At 45.3% G+C, this 18,847-nt stretch overlaps 1 long non-coding RNA gene across 1 annotated transcript; it reads left to right on the plus strand.

Moving 5' to 3' along the window:
- The first annotated feature begins 3,462 nt into the window (after positions 1–3,462).
- On the plus strand, positions 3,463–6,673 carry LOC137883806 (uncharacterized). Its single transcript, XR_011104605.1, has 4 exons — positions 3,463–4,077; positions 5,743–5,798; positions 5,896–5,984; positions 6,152–6,673. It is a non-coding gene; the product is annotated as an uncharacterized lncRNA (long non-coding RNA).
- Positions 6,674–18,847: the final 12,174 nt, after the last annotated feature.

An 18,847-nucleotide genomic window follows, 5' to 3' on the forward strand; every position in this document is an offset into this window, starting at 1 on the left:
AGGAGGAGGAGGGGGGTGAGGGGGGGGAGTGTTAAATGACTCTGGAGAGAGGACTTTGTCCTCGGTCACTGAGTCTGACGATTGGCTGCAGGAGGAGAAATTGTATCCGACTGCCGGTCCTGAGGGAATGTCTTCTTCTTTAAGACCCCGAAGCGGCGGGGAGAGAAGTGCCGACTTCTGTGAGCTCAGAACCTGCTCACCTCTAACAGGCGAAAGGTGATCAGGAAGTGGCAGGGCAGAGGGGGGGCGGGGCCAGAGACAAAAAAAAAAAAGGTAAACAGGAGAACCGCCCAAACCTGCTCTGAGATTTCAGGAGCAACAGGAATTTCCTACGAAGTGGAGTAGACAGGGAAATAACAGTAGACAAAGTTAATATATGCTGCAGAGCATTTAATGTACCTGCATGATTGATTCCCTGCAGATTATCAGTGTAAACAGAAACAGCTGCTCTGTGGTCTTTAAACAGGAAGCCCGTAATCTGAGTAATGACAACATGTCTCACGCTGAGACTTAAACCTGTGTACAGTACACACACACCTGTATCTGGACGTCCTCTGTATTTTGTTGTGGTTTGGCTTCTCTATGACAATAGCTGCTTTTGTAAAGCCATGCGTGTGACTCCGGCTTTGGACATAAACGGTTGTTATTTTTTCAGATGTGGTTTCCCTCTCGGCTCTAAAAACACCGGGACGGTGAGCTGCAGGTGCTCCAGACACACAATGACGTTCCTCCATGAGTCACTCTGAGGTCATGAGGGTATGCGTCTGGGCAGAGTATACAGTGTAGAGACCGTTTATGGGTTTACTCTGTACAGTGAGGACAAATTAGCCGAACAACCGAAGGGACGAGATTCATCCCGTTTCAGAATTCTTTAATTAAAATACGACAACAATGTTTGCTGCTCGTTGGAGGGCCAGGTTGTAGCATTTCCGGGGGATTTATTGGCAGAAATAGAACATGATATCATGTTTCATCGGTTTATAATCACCTGAAACTAAGAATTGTTGTGTTTTCGTTAGCTTAGAATGAGCCCTTTGTATCTAAATGGGGAGCCGGTCCTCTTCACAGAGTCCACCATGTTTCTACGGTAGCCCAGAATGGACAAACCAAAGACCGGGTCTGGAGCCTTTCACGTTTGCAGTTACTTTGAAGGCCACCGTAGTTCTCCGACACGCTGGTGGAAGGGAATTCGGTTGGCTGCAATCTGCAACCTCACCACCAGATGTCACTAAATCCGACACACTGCCCCTTTAAAAGGTGTCAGGGTTAACTATTGGATGATTGCCAGACATTCACGTTCCGCTCGGAATTAATTCTAAAAACTCCGGCAGGTTAAAATTTATAATTTGGCTAATATTTTGGTTTATGGCCAAATATTTACAAAAAGAATGACATTCCCATCAGCCCTCAGCTGCAGCTTATTAGCTAATGTTAGCATGCAAACATGCTAAACTAAGACAGTGAACGTGGTAAGTATTAAATCTAAGTTGATGTCAGTATGTCAGCACTGTCATTGTTGAATATTAGCGTTTAGCTGAAATGTGTCGTAGTACAACTTCACAGAGCCGCTAGTTAAAATACGGTGACGGAGGAGGACCAGTGAGTTTGCCGAAAAACAGAAACCTGTCAAGCAACAATATAAATTCAAAGGTGATGTGTTTGATTTCAGTTTCAGTCCACATACCACTCAACCCTCCCGCAACAACAAGCGTGTTGTTCACAGGAACAGGAACTCTCGATCCTCTCTGTGATGTGTTTTTTGTTCAGATTTGGAGAGTTGAAGGTTTTTGTCGTGTATGTTCACAGTCAGTGAACAATAAGGCAGTGAAGAGTATATAGTCTCTTCACTGGATGAGTGACGGCTGACGAACAAGCGGAGCAGTGCCTGGTGACCTTTACAGCCGTCATATCACTCCCACTTCCTTTCCACATGAGCTCTCGTCTGTCTCCTCTCCTCTCCTCGACTCTGATGAACAGCGTCATACAGTATAGCAGGATGTGCTAACTGCTGGGAAAACTCCCACGAGAGAATCTTTTTGATAAAATTGTTGCCGTGTAATCATACAAGTTTGTAAAAAAAATGTGTTCGCAACCTGTCTTATGTTTCTGAAGCAAAAATACTTTTCATGTCAGCCTTGCAGAAACGCTTAATGTGAGGTGGTTAACACCGTGAAACAATTGGTCAGGTTTAGACAACAAAACTACTTGGTTGAGGTTAGAAAAAACATGGTTTGTGTTGAAATAATAACGTAACAACGTAAGATAACGACCTAATGTAACAATGTAGCATAACAACGTAGCATAACAAAGTATCATAACAATGTAGCATAACAACGTAGCATAACAATGTAGAACAACAACGTAGCATAAGAAAGTAACATAACAACGTAGCACAACGTAGTACAACAACATAGCACAACATAACGTAACGTGACATAACGTAAAATAACATAACGTAAAATAACATAACGTGACTTAATGTAACATAACGTGGCATAACGTGGCATAACATAACGTGGCATAACGTAAAATAACATAACGTAAAATAACATAACGTGACTCAATGTAACATAACGTGGCATAACGTAGCATAACATAACGTGACATAACATAACGTAAAATAACATAACGTAAAATAACATAACGTAAAATAACATAACGTGACTCAATGTAACATAACGTGGCATAACGTGGCATAACATAACGTGACATAACATAACGTAAAATAACATAACGTAAAATAACATAACGTAAAATAACGTAACGTGACATAACATAACGTGACAACGTAGCAGTAACAAAGGAACTGTTAATGGTAACGGTAACAACGTATGGGTCAAAAAGTAACAGTAACGACGGAACGGACCAACATAACGCAACGGTAACGACAGTACGGTAACGACAGTACGGTAACAACGTTGACTTTTGATTTTCACGTCGTACACGAAAAGCAGCCTCCTGGGTCAAAGTCCTGTGTTTGTGTGACTTTCTCACTCTTTATATTCGTTACTATAGCACATACATTTTCAACAACGCTCGGTATGCTAACTACATTGCTTGCTCTGCGTGTCGCTTGTTGCAATACGTCAACCCCCAGCAGCTACGTCTGGAGTTGAGAAATGAAGCCAACATGGAAGTGTCACAAACTGCAGTACTTCAGATGACCACTTGAGGCTCCAGTAGCGAGTCGATCCCCATAGTCTTCAACGTGACAGCAGAAATAAACATGTTTACAGCCCGATGCAAACAAAAAAGATTTGGGAGCTAATACCGCCGTTTATGAAAACCGTACATTCAATGCAATCGTGGTTTGCAGAGGCGTACAATGCCAATGTGCTTTCCTGGCGACTGGACTGTTTTTGCTACAGTGACTCAAATATTTGGGAGTTTCTTCAACTCTTAAGTTCTCTTTGAAGTGCTGAGTTGAACCTGCATCCTGTTTCCTTTCTGCTGAGTCCTCAGCTGCCTGCTGCTGGAGTTTATCTAAACACTGTAGTGCAGGTGAAACCAATCTCCCCCTGTCTTTTTAGGACACTTTCTCTGATTCCTCCCAAACACACACACACACACACACACACACACACACACACACACACACACACACACACACACACACACACACTGAACACACTTTCCTGCTCCCCGTCTTTTTCTTGCCAGCTTAGCTGTGCTTCACATTCCTCTGTCAAACTTTCCTCTAAGTCCCCGGCGATGATTTGAATTCAGATGGCAGACGAGAAAGTTAAAAAGAAGTGGCTGATACAAAGACTGGGGGGAGTATCACCATTTTAAACTCACTTTTTGACACACCCCTTCATCGGTTTCTCTCTCCCGTCTCTCTTCCTCCCGCACAGCATCCATATTTCATGGTACCGATGCAAATGCTCTCTCCGTGGCTTGAATATTGAAGAGGAGGAACGGCAGATGGAAGGTCATCAAACGGAGGCGACCCGAGCCGCAGAGACGGCCTCCTTCTCGTCCTTCTGACGCGGTCGTTCAACGTGGGCGCAGGTGTGGGTCGGTGGAGACGCATCAGCATTTTGAAACATTCCAGGGTCAGTCTGAGAGAAAGGAGAGGTTCGTCAAACACATAAAAAAGCTTTTTATCTGCGATAAATTACCCTGAACCAGCCGTTACCCGCTGTGTTTTGATAAAACACTGCCTGGAGACCGAGCGGCACTCAATAATCACATGAAAGTATGGTAAAGTATAAATGTAGCCACATTGTAACAACGTAGCATAACAACGTAGCATAACAAACGTAGAACAACAACATAACGTAACAACATAACGTAACAACATAACGTAACAACATAACATAACGTGACATAACGTAAAATAACATGACATAACATAACATAACATGACATAACGTGACATAGTGTGACTTAACGTAACGTGACATAGTGTGACTTAACGTAACGTGACATAATGTAACGTGACATGACGTAAAATAACTTGACATAATGTAACGTAACATGACATAACGTAAAATAACATGACATAACATAACATAACATGACATAACAACGTGACATAACATAACATAACGTGACATAGTGTGACTTAACGTAACGTGACATAACGTAATGTGACACAATGTAACGTAACATAATGTAACGTAACATAACGTAACATAACGTAACATAACGTAGCGTAACGTGACATAACGTAACGTGAAGTAACGGAACGGAACATAACGGAACATAACGTGACATAACATAACGTGACATAACGTAACGTGAAGTATAAATGTAGCCACATTTATAACATATTTAAACTCTTCTATCTCCACTGAGCCTGATGCTTGCTCCGTCATCATTTCTGCCGTTTGCAGTTTTCTTGCAACGATGATTTGTAAATCACAAGACGAGGCTGCAAGACTGTGCAGCCCATAATTAAAAGGGGAATTCCAGTATCTGTGGGTGTTATTCTCATACCTTGGTGATTATTAGTCATGATAGCAATTCACTCACTCAGCCAGGTCATAAAGATGTGGGAAATACAGCCGGCGGCATTGATCAAGGCAGAGAGCATTATGCTTTCTCAAGGAACAACAGAGATTTACTGTAAATTAAAACGCATCAATCTCAACCACTTCGTCTTTGAGCTTGTGTGTTTGTTAGAGAACCACAAGAAGTCTGAACGTTTTCACATTGTTCAGATAAAAGGATCAAGTTCCGTAATGTGGATTACCATGACAATATGTACAGAAGATAAATTGTGCAGATTTGTCCTCGAGGGCCAACTTCCGGTTTATCTATGACATTCTGTACTTTGTGTTTAGTGCTAATTAGCTAATGTTAGCGTGCTAAAGCAAACTAAACTAAGATGGTGAACATATGCTACAGTATTCTGCTAATGTTAGCTCCACAGGTTGTTACATTTTAGAAGCTTATACATCTCCTTGCAACCTCCCAAGTATCACTATCACACAAACGCTTTAACTTGCGAGACGCGAGATTGGGAGCTTTTTTGATCGTCTTCCAACAACTGTCCACAAGCCGGCGGTCCATAGCTAACAGCGCTAACGGCGCAAACGTAGACGAAAGTGCTGACAAAGCCAACAGTGTTTACTTGAGGGGGAATCAATGGCAGCGTTATCATTTGTGACCACTAGCGCAGCCGGACCCTCCGATTGGCCAGTCTACGTTGGATGGGCGGGACTTAGCGAAGGGTCCATCGCTACGCTACGATGAATACATGGATGTTTTACTTTGACGTCGATTTCTCTTTTCCAGCTCGTTGCCCAATCGATGATCAAGGTTTTTTCATGTCACGACCGATGACAACAAATGTAAGTAATCCTCCAGGTTAACAAACACCAGCTCTGTTTTTCCTCTGACTGTACAGGTAGAACTCCATTCATTATTCACCGTCTTGCTGGATTTCAGGCTTTCTTCATCAAACGTGACAGGAAGTGGCTATCTTTAGACGGCGTTTGTTGCTACCCCGACTGAGTTGGTACAGTAGGCAAACAAAGGTAATGCTTTTAGACTCGGCCCCTGTGTAATTATTCAACAGCCTGGATGAAAAGCGGTCTTTCGCACTGCAGGCAAGTGACGCACATTCATGCCGACTGAGTTCTCTCTCTCTCTCTCTCTCTCTCTCTCTCTCTCTCTCTCTCTCTCTCTCTCTCTCTCTCTCCAGCGATTCCACGTCTCCATCCATCTGGTGGAGCCCTTTGGATTCACATGTCTTCTTTCTATTGTACGTCTTCTCATTACATTCGATCTCAGGAGAAGAAGAAGAAGAAGAAGAAGAAGCTGCTGTTTCTCCTTCATCATGAACACATATTCTGTGCTTTCAGTTTCTCCTGCTAATTCTCCAGCTGCCTCATTCAAGGAGGCATCTGACCCACACCGGCGCTCCCGTCTCAAGTGGCAGTAATAGAATGTGGCTTCTCCAGCGAACACACGTATAAACTCCACTTTCACGTGTGCAAACAGCACACGTCAGACTGGAGCTCATCCATTAGAGTCCCCATTGACGGACCCTGGCCCGCTGCCACCGACCAGAACCCCACCCTGCCTCCAACACACTCCAGTCTGGAGAGACATGACAGAGGACGAGACCCGGAGCATCTCTCTGCTGGTGTGATTTGCACAACGAGGCCGTTGGTGATAAAGTAGGGCAGTCGATTTTAATTTCCACAGGTCTGCCAAAATAATATGGGGGGGGGGATAATGACGTATTCAATAAGTCATTAGCCCGGTGTCCACGGAGGAGCGTCTTCTGACAGCGCCGCTCCGTACGCGGTAATCACTGGCGTGGGGGGGTGGGGGGTGGGGGGGGGCTTGTGTCATTTGTTTACGCCGTTTGTCAAATGTCACGGTGACTCCGAGCTAGACTGTAACAAAGGAGGGAGAGACGTCCGGGAGACAAGGCACTGAGCAGAATGCAGGATGAGAAGAGAGGGAGAGAGGAAGGAGAGAGAGAGAGAGAGAGAGAGAGAGAGAGAGAGAGAGAGATGAAGGCTCAGTCTGTTGAGTTCAGCAGGTAACTCAGCAAACACCGGCCTGCAAATGAAGATGAATGCACTTAATCGCTTCTGCTGCCAGAACTACACTTCAGCACCGAGACGCTCACTCAACACCTAGAGGCCCTCCCACACACACACACACACACACACACACACACACACACACACACACACACACACACACACACACACACACACACACAGTGAGTAACACAGGTATAGATGCTACACTGTACACGCTTGTCCTTTCTGTCACACGGCTGTTGTCAACGTGAGGCTGTAACACAAATTCATCCGGTGACTCGTAGCTCACGATGTCTCTCTGGTGGAACGTTACACGCCGGGTTTCTCCTCCAAATACATATTTATATCTGGACAATTAAGTATTGGACCACTTGTTGATGTATTCTACTCACCGACGGCACACAGAACTGTGAAGACGCTTTGTTTAGGTTGCGTTCTCCATCTGTGGTCCTCGCACAGCTTGATAAGCTTTTGCACTTCTGTTGCCAAACTTCAGAACGTCATAGTTGTTTACAAAAAAAAACCCTGAACGTGTGTGTGTGTGTGTGTGTGTGTGTGTGTGAACTGTCGAAGGAACACTAGATCGGGGCCACAGATGCTCGACAGCGGGACAGTCTCGTTATCCCGGTGCTCTCCTGCGAGAGGCCAGCGGCCCCGTATGTCACTCAGGAGCAGCAGAGCGGCAGCAGAGCGGCAGCAGAGCGGCCCGGTCGTCTGCAGGAGACGGCCGATTAAAAGTGTCTTGGAACAACACCGAGATTATGTGCAATTAAGGAGAACGGCTTTTGGGGTTTTAGAGATTGTAAGTGGGTGAACATGCAGCGATCGTTCCAGGGTTTTCTTCAAACAACTCTTGGTAAACTGCTGAAGTTAAGTCACTTCTTTTGGCTGTGAAAACACTCTGATTCACCGTGATTTCTAACTTCCCTCTCCGTCCGTCGTTCATAATGTCAGTGCTGGTTATGTAAAAGTCGGGTCAGGTTGCAGCGTACAGTAAAAAAAAAAGAAAAAGAGGCCCGTTAGGACCCGCGTTGGTCTCGCTCCAATCATTTCATAGTATTTTTGGAGTGATTAAATTGGGCTTATGATGCAACAGTCCAGATGACCAGGACTTACAAGAATGCGAACAGACGGGAGTCATTCATCACGGCCGTAATCCTCTCATCCTTTTATTAGACGCTCACTCCGCTCGGCCCGCCGTGCACGAGACAACACCAGGGCCCGGTTCTGTTCAGGGTTTCTGGAAGCAAACCCTTGTTGAATGAATTAAGCGTTATGAATATTCACAAATCTCTCCTCCTCTGGAGCTCAGCTCTACTGCGATCACTTAGCAGCACGCTCCAAATATAAATAATACAAATAAATAGAAAAAGCCTCGGATCTGTTTGACGGCGTTAGCTTCTTCCCGAAGGGCCTCTGAGAACTTATTAGAGCAGCGAAACCCCGCCGTGTTTATTTGTCGAGAGAGAACCCCCCCCCCCCCCCCCCCCCACCCCACATATTCATGCATTCAGAACGAGACATGCCGGCTACACGCCGACAACCAAATCACATTAATCTGGAATCACAGTTATGAGATGGGTGTAATTGTGTTCCGCGTGGGCGTTCTGACATCCACTTTTGTGACGGACATTATTCCTGTCTGTTGCCATGGAGACAGGGTTCTAATTTCACACTTTGTTGTCCGCGTACCTGGTGCAGGTCTCTGATCGTTTTTTTTTTTTGCACGTGGACGTGAATCCTCCGGCTACATGTGTCTACGTTGTATTGATCTCTGTGTGTGTGTGTGTGTGTGTGTGTGTGTGTGTGTGTGTGTGTGTGTGTGTGTGTGTATGTGCGTGTGTGTGTGTGTGTGTGTGTGTGTGTGTGTGTGCGTGTGTGTGCGTGTGCGTGTGTGTGTGTGTGGTGGAGTCTGACCCGGACTACAGCCATGTGGAAGGAAACACTGCAGAAGGAGTGTTTATCGTACCTGTGTGTAGGACAGCGTGGACACTGTCTACACCTCACTAAAACGGTACCTGTTAGCTTTCTGAATGAGCTGTTATGAATAGATTCATGCTTGAATTCAGGAAACGGACGGCGGGAGCCGACACACTGCCCTACATGTAAACACAGATATGTGGATATTATATAATAAAGCCCTTTACGCATCAGGGACGTGGCGAACAAACACAAAAACACGTGCTAAAGCAAACTAAACTAAGATGGTGAACATATGCTAAGGTGCTCCGCTAATGTTAGCTCCACAGGTTGTTACATTTTAGACGCTTATACATCTCCTTGCAACCTCCCAAGCATCACTATCACACAAACGCTTAAAGTTGCGAGACGAGAGATTGGGAGCTTTTTCGATCGTCTTCCAACAACTGTCCACAAGCCGGCTGTCCATAGCTAACGGCGCTAACAGCGCTAACGGGGCTAACGTAGACGAGAGTGCTGACAAAGCCAACAGTGTTTACTTGAGGGGGAATCAATGGCAGCGTTATCATTTGTGACCACTGAATTAGCGCAGCCGGACCCTCCGATTGGCCAGTCTACGTTGGAAACACAAACAACACTCGCTTATGAAGGTTATACGTCATGGGCTTTCTTAAGACTGTGAAGAAAGTGGATCTGGTCAGCGCTGCCTTTGTCGAGGTTTAAATGAACAATAAAGTTGTCCGTCTTTGTTCGGACTACGGAACGTATAGGTGCAACCTGTTTTAGCACGCGATTGGTTGACGCCTGTATTAAGCTCAAAAACCATATTTGAGACCATAAACTCATGTTTACAATGTTTACTGAGGGAATAAATCAAGAGAGAAGTAGAGTCATTTTAGACTAGACTTCTATACAACCAGAGGAGTCGCCCCCTTGTGGACACTAGAGAGAATGCAGCTTTAAAGGCTTCGCTTTTCAGAACCGTCTGATCAAGTCAAGACCTTTAACTTTGTCCGTTTGCTGCTGAGTAGCAATAGTCGTCTTTTTAGCACGCCACTTGAGTAAATGTACTTAGTTACATTCCACCACTGCATCCTTTCGGGACTTGTTATCTACATGCACTGTATAGTAGTAGTGTAGGCGTCGTGATATTGGTGTGAATAACGTTGTGTCCTCTTGTCTCCTGTCGTCCCGTGTGTCCTCCCCAGTTGTGTGCGGCTTCACTCGTATCTCGCTCGAGACTCAAGCGGCGGATACGTTTTTTTTTTGTTTATTTTCACAACCTAAAGGGTGACATAAGACGTTCAAGCCCGAGCTTCTGAGAAGAGCTTAGCAGAAAAACAGGGTCAGAGTCAGATAAAGAATAACAGTGTTTGAATGTGAAGTTATTATGATGCGGGGGGAAGAAAGAAGAGAGAGAGAGAGAGAGAGAGAGAGAGAGAGAGAGAGAGAGAGAGAGAGAGAGAGAGCCGACATGGCTGATAAAAAGGGAGGCGGGGGAGGAGAAGGCTTTTAAGGTAAATGACTTATGGAGGAGGGAGATGGTGAGATTACATCGATGTGTGTAAAAAGAGCAGGAGGCCAGTGAGTGACACTCAGGTCACACTTGGAGCTCTGCCTCTCTTTCCAACACCAGCGTCTTTCATCTCCCTCCCTCCCTCCCCCCCCCCCCCCCGACCTCCCCTGCGGCTGTCCTGTGACGTTGAGCAGACGTGGAGGTTAGCATCACGGCGAGGATGGAGGATGGGTGGTGGTGGAGGTGGAGGTGGGAGGTGGGGAGGGGGGTTCGGGCTCAGACATAAATAGAAACTGACCTATCATGAACACGCACAGGCGGACGCAATCTATCCAAACGCACACATTTCTGTGTTTAGCAAAGGTTACAAGCGGCGTTAACGTGACCGCTGTCCGCCGATCAGTGAGAGGATACGAGGAGCTGACGTCCTTCCCCTCAGCCGGCCACAATCACACAATCTTCTTTGGCTTTACCTGCCAGCGGTCCTGTGCCGCACCGGGACGGAGCAAGGTTGATACGGGAACAAAGCCAATTAGCCGAATCACTGGCTGACGAGACCAGGAGAGGACACACACACACACACACACACACACACACACACACACACACACACTCTCTCTCACATGTGTGAGAGAGTGTGTGTGAGGTGGGCGAACGAGGAGCGGGCGTAAGGATCATTTGAGCGCTGATTGCGCTCGTCTTGGCGCTGAAGTTACAATTCTGGAAGTCTGTTGTTTGTGCTTTTCATGAGTTTGTGTGAACTACTAGGACTCGGTTCTAAACGGGAACTGGTTTTAAATGAGTAATGATGTGGTCCAGAGTTATTGGTTCTGCCGTTCCTCTACTTTGTTAGTTCCTGAGTGAGACGTCCTCGTCTCAAACGTCCTCTCTCTGTCTCTTTGTCTCTGTCTCTTTGTCTCCTCTCAGTACAGCGTGAGACTCACATCATGATCAGAGAGAAGGAAACGTTGTAGAACTCTAGTAGTCTCAAACACAATAAAGTGAGTTCATCCCAACATGTGACCAACGAGCAGAACACCAGTCTGTTAGTGGAGCAGCCGTCAGGTAGCGGTAGTGATGTCATACGGTAGTGATGTCATACGGTAGTGATGTCATACGGTAGTGATGTCATACGGAGTTTGATCAGAAGAACAGGATCATCAATGAGAACTTCTTGAGTTGCTGCTCAAGAAGGACTATTTCTTTACATACAATAACAATAAAGAAATGTGGATTCTGTTCTTAATAATTGTCTTTTTTTCCTCACAAAATAATCAAAGAGAACCGATAAGAGTATCGATAAGGAACCGGACCGACGAGCAGCATCGATCAGAGTACCAGTATCGATAAAGTCCTAACGACCCCTAGTCAGGATGCCATTGTAAACGAGAGTCAAAATCTCAATAAAAAAGTAAAAAACATGAAGAATTTCGGCCATTTCATATGTTTAAAGCCCCCCCCCCCCCACAGAGTCAATACCAAAGGGGTCCTTGCAGCGGTGGTAATCCCATCCAGGTAGCCCCTAATCCTGTGGCGTAGACGGCCTGAGCCGGGCAGACGGTCCTGGATGCTAATGACGGAGCGCATCGACCGACGCTGAGGCCCATTCTTAAAACAGAAGATTGTTACATAATTAAAAGAGCGGATCGATGAGTCAATTGAAGGAGAAAGAAGAGCCGTGACCCCCCCCCCCCCTTCCCGCGTATAAACACGTTAACGACTCCCGGGGGGGCCGTGAAGAGGCCTCGCCAGTAAAAAGGGAAGAAGCTGGTGAACTGGTGAGGGAGGAGATTATGTAGACTGAATTCATTTCATTCTCTTTTGTCATTTTCTTTTATGACAAGAAAAACAACAACATCTGCGTTCAGTCACCGCGATAAATTATTTAAATGAAAGCAAGCGATCGGCTCCGGTTGGTGCTGCGCAGCGCTCCGTCGACGGTAGAAACCGTGACAGAGGGATGATGGGTGGTTGCGGTGGAGAGGCGGCACATTAACGGCGGTTGTAACACGGCGTGCGGTTAGTTAAGAGGAGCGCCGCCTCCTTTCTCCCGCCATCGATCCGAGGAGCGCCGCTGGGAGCGAAGCACGGAGTTTTATGTCCGCAGTAAATATGGATATTTGAGTCTCTACGAGCCGGGAAGTGACAACATCCATTTAGCTAATGCAATGCATGGCCTTCTTTACTCACCTTCGGTGCAAAGGTTCGACACCTTTGTTCATTGTTTACATTTGTGCAAAGCTAAGCTAATTAGCTTAGCTTAGGACAAAGACTGGAAACAGGGGGGGAAACTGCCAGCCGGACTGCTGTAGCCTCATATTTAAAAGGAAAGATACAAGAGCACAGTCTGACAGCTTCATGCAGCAGAGGACACGGGTCAAAGTACCAAGTACACATCAAACCCCCCCCACCGCTTACTTTAATCTGAGTACGCGAGGATGTATGTACACAACAATATTAGTGTACTATTCATTTTCATTAGCCAGGTAAACAATATTTTGTGAACGTGAACGTAGTCAATCTTCTCGTCATTTAAGATGAGGAAAAAAAGAACACACTTCCACGCTGACATACGTCATACATCATACAGACACGGGTCAGCCGTGGTGTTACATATATATATATATATATATATATATGTATATATGTATATATATGTATGCGCTTAATTCCTCAGCAAAGTGTGATCTGAAAAGAGCGACATAAACAGCAGCTGCGGTTGAAAACTTAGCGGGTCGAGCGAGGATTAGCTCGCAGACAGCATACCGTACGTTTGACGCCGCCTCGACACATTTAATATCTTAAATCCGATCACATACACACACGTTAAATGGGTCAGCTGGCGCATTTTTGATAACACATGCGGTATGTATACGCAGGTTTCCTGACAGCTCTGATGAGAATAACAACCGTGTCCGTCAGAGGTCCGCCGTCCCTCCAGAGTGATGGAGTAGTGACGGAGCGGTAGTGCACTGCCGCCGCCGGAGTCATCCAGATGCAACTTCAGCCAGCGCGCAGTATTTAGCTCTAATGAGCCTCCTGACTTTGAGGCACATCAATGAGGCGGCCTCATTCATAATAAAGAGCTTTCCGTCCGGCGGGCACCAGCTAAATGAACTGGGACCAAATGCAGGCAAACAGTTTAGCCGGCTCCCTCGGCTCCGTCAGCATCGGCTGTGATCATTACAAAAAAAAAAAACCTGGATCACACCGACACCGGAGATCCACATGGACCGGCAACGTGAGAACATCCGATCGAATTGGGCTAGGAGGTGTCGATCAAGTCCATCTCCAGTTATGACCACCAAAATAGGGTCGACGGACTTTGGCCGTACTAGAGATGAAAGGTATAGAAGGTATAGAAAATACACCGGTACCGCGCAGACCGGTAGAGCGTAGAGATGCACCAATCGTTGGGTAGCCGATCCAAACGGGGCCTGTTTTCAGCTGGTCGGCCAAGACCAGTGACCGGTCGATCGGTTTCTTGCGTTACATTATTCACACACATTATTGTTTGCCGCCGCTTGATAGTTTACAGTTTTACAGCCAGTAACGTCACGACCACTCACTCACAACACGAATCGGCCAGACCACATGCCGAGGTCTTGGCCTGGCTCGCATTATGTTCACAGATAGATGTGGACAACACGTGGGCCAAACCCAGACAATTTATCAAACACAGGTCTCCATCAGCCTCTCCACAGGTGAGCAAAGAGAAGACATGGGCTGGAGCACAGTCAACATTTCCTGATTTTTGCTGCTTCAAAATAAAAGCTTCTACAAAACATATACGATCACTATCCATTCAGGCACGTGTGTGTGTGGACACACACGTGTGGACCCAACTGTGGGACAACCGATCACCGGAGTTGCCGTGAAAAGAAAAGTGTAACCCCGGTCTTAGATTAAAAGAAATAAATCTTCCCTTTCCATGTCTGTGAGTAATAAACGACTGATTGCATCTCACCGTCGACCCTCAAGACCCGAGAAATAATAATTTAACAGAAGACTTGAGGGAGACAAAGTCAGGATTAATTAAACACTGAGCAATCAAAAAATAAATAATCTTACACAACAGACAACTTATATATACAATGCTCCGTGGATCCCGAAATAACTTCGGCGTTTTGTCGCGCTCTCTCTCTCCAAATCCCCCGACAAATGATCAATGGATCAACTCCGCAATTCTAATACCCGGAACAAAGCACACAGGGGGATTAGCAATGTTTACCGTCATTATCCTAATAGTTCCCCATCCAAATGAAATGGATTCTAGGAACTTGTTCCTGCCTCCCAGTGTTTCGAACATCAGCGCCGAAGACAGGGCCGTCGCAAACACCTCAAGACATCGCAGCCGTGACGGATGGCGCTCGTACAGGTCAGCGCTGACGCTGATTGATCCGCCTCGGAGGCCAACGATCGGAGCCTTGGGCCCGGCCGAGACGAGGGGGTGGGGGGGGGGGTGGGGGGGGGGTGGGGGGGTGGAGACGTGACGGAGGAGACGGAGCATTCATCACTCAACCGTCACACAGAAATGTGGTCTTTTTCTTTGCTCCTCTTTTCTATTCTGGCCCTGTGCTCTGTTCTCCGTTGTGTAACAGAATGACGGCGCAGTTTTAGCCAGAACTCTCTTGAAAATGAGATTTCAATTGCGGGAGACCATCCGGATTAAATGAAGGTCAAAAAAAAGGAGACAATTCAGTAAATGCACGACAACAAAGAAAGCTATGCCGATTACACAAGCACAAGACTTTCCTAGCCTTCTCTTCAAAAGTCTACCTCATTGCAAAGACAGTTCTTACCTCTGTCGCATGCCGGCCTTTTTCAGGAGACATTTTACAGCGTCCACGTCTGGCCAGGGCAGATTGCGTTGAATAAACAACCAAAATGTTACTCTGCCAAAGTCACAAAGTTGCAGAAACGGGCACACGCCGCCTCCAATGAAAGGCGATAAGGTCGTAGCGTTCGGCTAGCTCCGATCAGTGGGGAAACTTCAGACGTCTGGCGGAAATGTCAGCGGCCTTGGCTTCTGTTGACAGCCGTTTAAAGAGGAGTGGAGTTGCAGTAGCGCCAGTTTCTGTGTTGCGCAAATACCGACGTACAAGACACCCTTAGTGTCTGTATGACGGTGGTCACGGTTAGGCTGTGTCTCAATCTCTAGTTTCAAGTCTTCTTCAATACAGCATGATGTTCATTTAGTACATTATGGTCCATTTAGAGTCAAACACACCATAAAGCAGGGGATGCTTTAGGGGCGGGGCTACACGCTGATTGACAGGTCTCTACGTCACTCCTCCTCAGTCCAGATATGGTCACTTCCTGTTCACTGGTTGCAAAAAAAGCCAAGAAGTCGACGGGTGGTTTTTCCAATATGGCGACGGCGAAATTGCCTAACTCGAGACTTCTTTAACATCAGTCTACAAACCACTGGGTTCCGTCACGATGACTACGTCCACTTCTTATCTACAGTCGACGGCTACAACATTAACCAACAACATTTTGCAACGTTAACCATGCGTAACAGCGTCAGTGGGGGGCTTCAGCCCAAGCCACGAAATATAACGACCTTTGATTGGTCCTCAAACGTTATCAAGATAAAGACGTTCATGAAATCAATATATAATAGTTCTTCAATGTATTTTTCTTCAGTAATTAACTCTCAGAATGATTTTGATTATTAATAACGGACTTTAAGACATACTGTTTGTTGCGACCTAAAATCATGTACTGAGCTACTCGATTCATCGAGACGTTACACATACGCCATGCAATACATTACTTTTCCAAGACTTGTGTATCTGTACATGTTCAAAACAGAACTTTTGCTCCTTCACTTTTCCCCCACCTGAGCTTTTCACAGCGGTGACTAAGAACCTGAAACTCTCCGTCTGCCGTGACTCACTAATTGACCACATTGTCTGTGTTCGCAGAGGTATGAAAAAGATTCCATTAACAGCTCTGGAAATGGCAGCCCTGCTGTTGTTACCGTTATTTTTTGCTCAAAAAAGCTCCTGCAATTTAATGCTTAAAGGTTCTGTTTCTTTGAATATGTCAGTGTGAGTAATTCATGAATCACAGTAGAAACCAAAGCTCTCAACTAACCTTTTTTTTTTTTCATCCTCCCACAACTGTCCCGAAATAATTGTGAACCGGGCCATGCCCGTCGCCATCTTTGGTTTTTTGCAGACGCCATCTTTGATAATTTGCAACCAGAAGTTACACGAGAGGGTGGCACTTTACAGAATATCCGACCATAATTTACTAAAATGAACATCATGCTGTATTGAAGAAGACTTGAAACTAGAGATTGAGACCATAAACTCATGTTTACAATGTTTACTGAGGGAATAAATCAAGAGAGAAGTAGAGTCATTTTAGATTAGACTTCTATACAACCAGAGGAGTCGCCCCCTGATGGACATTAGAGAGAATGCAGCTTTTAAGCACTTTGTCATTGGCTTCACTTTTCAGAACCGGCGATCAAATCAAATCAAAATGTCTCTACGCTGCTAAATTACAAGGAAGGAGTCAAAAAGGAAGCCCGCCTATAGAAAATATACTTTAATAGATTTTGGTTTCTCTGCAGCGCCATAGTTTAACCCATAAAGGGGCCCTGAGGCATAACGGTTAAGTACACTACTGTTCCGGTCTAGAACAGTGATCCAGGTCTGGACCTGAAAGGAGCAGAGAGAGACTTGTGCATAAAGTCATCTTCACATTTTCTCCTCCCGCATTGATTTTCACACATCTTCCTCACATCACACTCACATGGCGTGGTGCTGCGCGGGCGGATGACACGTGTGGGCCCCTCCCACTTCCTCTGCTCGGCTGCACCAGCGATTCATTATCATATAATTATCATGACATTTAAGCTGAAGCACAAAAGGCCTCTCTCTGCTTCACAGTCATAAATAACACTTAAGCGTATTACTGTAATAACTTCATGGATGGATGTATCCCCCCCCCCCCCCCCCATCTCTTCACGTCCTCTCGCAGTGATTCACCTGATTAACCCTGAGTGGAGGACACAGCGCCGGCAAATAAATATAGACTTATATACGAAGGGAGCGCACGATTACGGTCCGGTCTCTGTGGCGCCTTCGGACCTGAAAGCTGGGCAGCGGTGGGAGATTAATGGAGCCCAGAGTCTTCACCTTCCTCCAGGCTGTAGGATCCCAACTGAAGAGGCTCGACGCTGGGATGATACTCGCTCGGGGCCGGAGGAACCATTACGCATCAACAGGACACCAGTGGTTCTTGGTTACCGAGGCAATTATCATCATATATATATATATATATATATATATATATATATATATATATATATATATATATATATATACTGTACAGGGCTACAGCTCAGCTACTTGCACATGAGATGTTTTCAAGCCTAATAGTTGAAAATGTAGGCTTATTATTTTATATCATGTTATTATTTTATTACTTAAGTGTCTTTGAGTACCTTTTAAAGCGCTATACAAATACAATTTATTATTATTATTAATAAAAGGTAAATCTACAGATATTTAAACAAAAAAATAAATTATTTCCTTTTAATTTGTTATTGTCATATATACACATATATACATATCTATATATATATATATATATATATAGATACATACACATGTATAGGGGTTATTTGCATACAAACACACAATTAAAATGACTTAGAAATGATTGTATTTGTATCTATATATTTGCTTTGATTAAACATGTTTTTAGGAGTATTAGTAGTTTTGAAGATGTGTTATAAGCTTCTTAGAGCCAGTGTTAGTGCTAGTGTTAGTGCTAGTGTTAGTCCTAGTGTTAGTGCTAGTGTTGGTGCTAGTGTTAGTGCTAGTATTAGTGCTAGTGTTAGTGTTAGTGCTAGCGCTAGTGTTAGTGTTAGTGCTACTGTTAGTGTTAGTGCTAGTCCTAGTGTTAGTGCTACTGTTAGTGCTAGTGCTAGTCCTTGTGCTAGTCCTAGTGTTAGTGCTGCTGTTAGTGCTAGTCCTAGTGTTAGTGTTAGTGCTAGTTTTAGTGTTAGTGCTAGTGTTAGTTTTAGTGTTAGTGCTAGTGCTAGTGTTAGTGTTAGCGCTAGTGCTAGTGTTAGTGCTACTGTTAGTGTTAGTGCTAGTGCTAGTCCTAGTGCTAGTGTTAGTGCTAGTCCTAGTGTTAGTGCTACTGTTAGTGCTAGTCCTAGTGTTAGTGCTACTGTTAGTGCTAGTGCTAGTCCTAGTGCTAGTGCTAGTGCTAGTCCTAGTGTTAGTGCTACTGTTAGTGCTAGTGTTAGTGCTACTGTTAGTGCTAGTCCTAGTGTTAGTGCTACTGTTAGTGCTAGTCCTAGTGTTAGTGCTACTGTTAGTGCTAGTGCTAGTCCTAGTGCTAGTGCTAGTCCTAGTGTTAGTGCTACTGTTAGTGC

The sequence above is a fragment of the Cebidichthys violaceus genome, unplaced genomic scaffold (genome assembly GCF_023349555.1).
Source record: "Cebidichthys violaceus isolate CVI_PGR_0920_01 unplaced genomic scaffold, fCebVio1.0.p SCAF_35, whole genome shotgun sequence".
NCBI classification, from domain to species: Eukaryota; Metazoa; Chordata; class Actinopteri; order Perciformes; family Stichaeidae; genus Cebidichthys; species Cebidichthys violaceus.